Source organism: Lactuca virosa, chromosome 5, assembly GCF_052849685.1.
Source record: "Lactuca virosa cultivar CGN04683 chromosome 5, Lactuca_virosa_CGN04683_v6, whole genome shotgun sequence".
Classification (NCBI taxonomy): Eukaryota; Viridiplantae; Streptophyta; class Magnoliopsida; order Asterales; family Asteraceae; genus Lactuca; species Lactuca virosa.
Genome location: NC_136430.1, coordinates 82011300 through 82017853, shown reverse-complemented (window position 1 = coordinate 82017853; position 6554 = coordinate 82011300).

The following is a 6554-nucleotide window of genomic DNA, read 5'->3' as shown; positions in this document are numbered from 1 at the left end:
TTAATGAACGGACTCGACGAGTCGGAAAGGGTCGACTCGACGAGTCCGCGCTGTGGGTTGAAACCCTAAATCCTCGGGCCTGTGCCCTATTTAAAGGACCTTATGGCCCTTAATTGCGGTTACCTTCATCCTTGAGAGTACCAGAGCATCTGTGAGCCTTGTGAGTGAGAAAGGAGGCCATTGTTCACCGTTTCTTGTGGATTTTAGCAAGAAGGAAGGAGGAAGGTCAAGCTAGGCGAGTTGGGGAGCTTGAATCTACTTCCATTTGATCATAGGAAGCTGTTGGAGGTATCAATCTATGCTTATTCTCGTATTTTTGTTGATTTGGTTGAACCTAGGGTTTCTTTATGCCTTATTTAGCTTAAATCTGGAATGTGTGAGGTCCCAAGGTGAAATGGTTCTTACATCTGGACCTTAAGGGGTCCAGAGAGTCCCTATCATTATGCTTTATGCCACCCCTTTGGAGTTATGAGCCTATGAAGCCATTTTAGTAGTTATTTCACCAAAAGAAGCATTGGGTGCATTGCATGTGGGTCAAGTTTCGACCTTTACGTGGTTATTGGTCTTGGGGAGGTCAGATCTATAGTTTAGAACAGCAGATCTGACCTCAGAAGGTCATTTGAGAGATGTTATGGGAGCAACTCGCCGAGTCCATAAGTGGGCTCGACGAGTCGAGTTGGGGTTGCCCCGCGATTCGTTGCAGAGCGACCCGGTGAGTGGAGGAGGGACTCGACGTGCCAAGCGAGGCTTAGAAGGATTCAGGGGACCCTCATGGACTCGCCGAGTCGCCAGAGTGCACTCGACGAGTCTGGTCAAAGTTGACTTCGTTGACTATTAGAGTTTAGTCAGTATTTGGACTTTTGAGCCATTGGAGGGGTAGAATGGTCTTTTACCCTTCTTAGAGAACTTAGAGAGGGTTTAGCCTAGACTTTGAAAGTCGTATTGATTAGAGTAACTATTTTATGTGATTAGGCGGAGGCTAGATCAGTATTTCCGAGTCCGAGGGTTACCGAGTTATCCGAGGTGAGTCTTCTCACTATACTTTACCTTGAGTGGTAAGTAGAGTTATGTGACAGAGTATCTTGTATGCTATGTATGTGATGTGTTGCACTGCATTATTTATATGTGATTTATGCTGTGTGTATTCCAGAGTTTACAGAGTTAGGACCGGAAGGTCCACAGAGTTAGGACCAGAGGGTCCACAGAGTTAGGGCCAGTGGGCCCACTGAGTTATAGCCTCGAGTGGCTAATATGTGTTATATGTGGTATTTTGGGGAACTCGCTAAGCATTTATGCTTACAGTGTTTTGTGTTATGTGTTTCAGGTACCAGTGAGGATCGCGGGAAGGCGCCGGCATGATCAGTACACACTATTGGAGTTTTATACATTTTGATCTTGGGATGTGTTTTTATGGATTTGATATGTTATACATTGAGATTTCAAAATATTTATGAATGAAATTATATCTTTACAAGTGAAAAATTGTTTTGAAATTTACGTTGTTACAGAAAGATCGGTTTGTACGATGCTAAGTGTCAAGTGAAGACTTGAGCACAACGAATCCTAATGAGCATATATAGGCACATATATGAATATAATTAGTCTATAAACAACTAATTATGCAAGGAAAGACACCCTAGGTCATAGAAAACACTTAGATTCAAGTGCTAGAATTACAAAGGGTTGCATCTAAGGGGTGTATGGCCACAAATTAGTGTTTACGGCCAAGTGGTATGCTTCATGTGAGTTTACGGCCCTATGAGTTTACGGTCGTAAACTCATAAAGTTTAGTGCCAAAGAGTGGATTAAAGGTCTTACAATCATAAGGAAGTGTTCTAGTCTCTTATCCAAGCCTTAGGAAGAAGTTATGGTCCATATGCACCACTAATTAGGGTTTACGGCCAAGGGAGATGCTCTTGGCCGTAAACACCTCATGTTCTTGGGAAATGCTTGATTTCAAGGAGTAATTCAAGGGTCTTTACAAGGTAGTAAGTATATAAGAGGATACTTACAATGTAGAAGCTTGAAAGAGTAGTTTTCAGCCCAAAGAACAAGAGTGTTCTTGAAGAAATGAAGAACACTTGAAGATCTAACCAAAAGAAGAGATTTCATGGATGAAATCATGTATATTCACTAGATATTGAAGGATATCAACTTGAAAATGGAAAGATTACTTACTAGATTGAAGATTAAGATGAAAGTTCTTGATGTTAGTTGAGAGAGAAATCGGTTTCTAGGCTTGAAAAGGTGAAGAATGATGAAGTAATGGAAGAATAGCATGTTTATAACATGAGTTTACGGCCACCGTGTGTTTACGGCCGTAAACTCACATGGTGTGGCCGTAAACTCCACATGATAAATTTTAGGGCTTGCTAGTTAGGTTACAACTTCAATTGACACTTCCTTTCACTCATTCCTTTGGTGTACTAGGCTCAGAATGCTCAAACAGACTATAAACAATGCTAAAAGTTAGCAGAAACAAGCCTGACTTTGATTGAGATGAATAGTTGAACAAGATAGAAATGTCGGGTTGTCACATCATCCCCTCGTTAGAGAGAATTTTGTCCCGAAATTAAAGTTTAACAGATAAGCTATTATAAATAACTAAACGAAAAGATGAGGATATTTCAGTTTCATTTGATCCTCGCACTCCCAAGTGAATTCAGGTCCTTGCTTGGCGTTCCAGCGAACCTTCACGATCGGGATACGGCTTTGCTTCGTTTGCTTGACCTCCCGGTCCATGATCTCTACAGGTTCTTCCACGAAGTTGAGGCTCTCGTTGATCTCTATCTCGTCGAGTGGGATTACAAGAGTCTCGTCGGACAGACACTTTTTCAAGTTCGAGACGTGGAAAGTAGAATGTATGTTACTAAGTTCGTGAGGTAGTTTGAGTTTGTAAGCTACAGGGCCGATTCTAGCGAGAATCTCGAAAGGCCCTACGTATCTTGGATTTAGCTTTCACGCTTTCGGAAGCGTATCAAGCCCTTCCAGTGTGAGACCTTCAATAGAACACGGTCACCCACCTGGAATTCCAACGGTTTCCTTCTCTTGTCTGCGTAGCTTTTCTGTCGGTCTCTAGAGGCTTTCAATCGTTCGCGAATCTGAACGATCTTCTCTGTCATTTCCCGAATGATTTTCGGACCTGTGAGAGTGCTGTCAGGAACTCGTCCTTTAGCTAACTGCGTGTCGCCCACCTCAACCCAGCACAAAGGAGATCTGCACTTACGGCCATACAGGGCTTCAAATGGAGCAGCCTTTATGCTTGTGTGATAACTATTGTTGTAGGAAAACTCGACAAGGGGTAAGTGAGTATCCCATGCCTTCCGAAAGTCTATCACGCAGGCTCGCAACATATCTTCTAAAGTCTGGATAGTTCTCTCACTTTGTCTGTCGGTTTGCGGATGGTAGGCTGTACTCATGTCCAGTCTGGTTCCTAGGGAACTTTGCAGCGACTGCCAGAACCTTGAGGTGAATCTATTATCCCTATCAGAGATAATGGATATGGGAACACCATGCAGTCGTACAATCTCTCTGATGTATGTTCTTGTTAGTTTCTCCATCTTGTCAGTCTCTTTGATAGGCAGGAAGTGTGCGGACTTGGTTAACCTGTCTACGATCACCCAAATGGTATCGAGACCACCCGTCGTCTTGGGCAACTTGGGTATGAAGTCCATCGTGATCCGCTCCCAAGATGTCGGGCACAGACCTTGAAACCTATACTACCCGATTCAATGACCTCGCACTCCTCTGCCCAGCAATGGTCACTCCAGAAGAGAAGAAGGTAGAACGATACCTCTGGGGCCTGTCATCCCAAATTCAAGATAGTGTGCTGGCCTCGAAACCCACTACTTTTGACAGTGCCAAGGAATTGGCACAACAACTTATCGATCATAGAGCCAGCCACGTTACTGTTACTACCACACGTGATCAAGCTAAGGAGGGGAGCAATAAAAGAAAATTCTGGAACAACAAAAAGAAGCAGTCGGTGCCAGACTCCACCAAAAGGCAACAGACAGTTGTTGTCCGTGCTGCCACTACTCCTGTCACTCCAGCACCACCGAAGCCATATGCGGGAACCCTTCCCAAGTGCAATAAATGCAATTTCCACCACACCGGTGCTTGTCAGGAAATGCACTGCAAAAATTGCAACAAAAATGGGCATACCGCTCGCTTCTGTAGGACGCCAGCCCAACCAATCACTCAAGTCGCCAATTCGGGGGCAAGTCAAGCCTGTTACGGCTGCGGGGAGACAGGGCACTTCAAAAGAAACTGCCCAAAAGCACAAACCCCTAATGCTGGTGGCGTGGGGAGGGTCCTGGCTATAGGACATGGAGAAGCAATCAAGGACCCCACGGTGGTTACTGGTACGTTTCTTCTCAATAACTCATATGCATGCATACTCTTCGATAGTGGAGCGGAGAGGAGTTTTGTGAGCCATCAATTCAAACATTTACTTAAACAAGATCCCCAATTACTAAAAGACACATACATCGTAGAAATGGCAAACGGAAAGGCAGAGCGCACTAGCGATATATACTCAGGGTGTACCCTCACTCTAGACAATCATTCATTTAAAATCGACCTAATGTCGGTAACAATAAAAAGTTTCGACATAATCATCGGTATGGATTGGTTAAGTTCTCATCGTGCCGACATTCTATGTTACGAAAGGGTCGTTCGCCTCAATCTGCCAAGTGGCGAAACCCTTCTCGTCTACGGTGATAAACCCAGTGCAAACCTACAAATCATCTCTTGCGTCAAGACTCAAAAGTATCTCCGAAAGGAATACCACGCCTTCTTAGCCCACGTAGTAGATAAGAAACAAGAGATGAAAGATATCAAAGACATTCCAGAAGTGTGCAACTTTCCCGACGTATTCCCTGAAGACCTTCCAGGCGTACCCCTCGCACGGCAAGTCGAATTCAGAATCGACTTGGTCCCCGGAGCTACCCCAGTAGCCAAAGCTCCATACCGCCTAGCGCCGACGGAAATGCAAGAATTGTCCAGCCAATTGAACAAGCTGGTAAGCAAAGGGTTCATCGGGCCGAGCATTTCACCTTGGGGAGCACTAGTCCTGTTTGTAAAGAAGAAGGACGGATCTTTTCGCATGTGCATTGACTACCGCGAGTTAAATAAGCTTACCATAAAAAACCGATACCCTCTACCCCGAATCGATGACCTCTTCGACCAACTTCAAGGAGCAAGTTACTTTTCAAAAATCGATCTGAGGTCGGGTTACCATCAGCTACGAGTTCAATAAGAAGATATCCCCAAGACAACTTTCAGAACTCGCTATGGGCACTACGAGTTTGTAGTGATGCCCTTCGGGTTAAAAAATGCACCTGCGGTTTTCATGGACCTGATGAACCGAGTGTGTCGGCCCTACTTAGACATGTTCGTGATCGTATTCATCGATGACATTTTGGTTTACTCACGAAACAAGGAAGAGCACCGCCAACACCTGCGACAAGTGTTAGAGACATTGAGAGCTGAGAAGCTTTATGCTAAATTCTCTAAGTGCGAATTCTGGATCCGAGAAGTGGATTTCCTTGGTCATGTGGTCTGTGAGAGAGGGATACATGTGGACCCTTCCAAAATCAAGGCAATCGAGAACTGGTCAGCACCTACAACCCCAACGGAAATCCGACAATTCTTGGGGCTTGCTGGATACTACCGAAGATTCATCCAAAACTTCTCCAAGATCACTAAACCACTTACCACCTTGACTAAAAAAGGTGTGATGTTTAAATGGGAAGATAAACAGGAAGCTGCCTTCCAAACGTTAAAACAAGCCCTGTGCAGCGCACCGATCCTGTCTCTGCCAGAGGGAACCGAAGACTTTGTAGTCTACTGCGATGCATCAAGCCAGGGGCTTGGGTGTGTATTAATGCAGCGAGGAAAGGTCATTGCCTACGCATCGAGGCAATTGAAAACACACGAGGTCAACTACGCCACGCATGACCTCGAATTGGGAGCAGTAGTGTTCGCCCTAAAGATCTGGAGGCACTACCTTTACGGAACAAAGTGTACTGTCTTTACCGATCACAAGAGCCTTCAACACATTCTCAACCAAAAGGAGCTCAACATGAGGCAAAGACGATGGGTAGAACTACTGAACGATTACGAGTGTGAAATTCGTTATCACCCAGGTAAGGCAAACGTAGTAGCGGATGCATTAAGTCGAAAGGAATACTTGGGACGCCGAGTAAAGTCATTAACGATGACGATCCATTCACACCTGTCCACACAAATCAAAGAGGCTCAATGGGAGGCCTTGCAACCGGAAAATGTGATGGGTGAGGCATTAAGAGGAATGGATAAAAACCTAGAAGTCAAAAACAACGGAATTCGTTACCTCATGAACCGAATCTGGACACCGAAGTTCGGTGGTTTCCTAGACGTCATCATGAACGAAGCACACAAGACTCGATACTCCATCCACCCAGGTTCAGATAAGATGTATCTGGATCTCAAGAAGTTGTACTGGTGGCCAAACATTAAAGCCGAAATCGCTACCTATGTAGGCAAGTGTTTGACTTGTGCGAAAGTCAAAG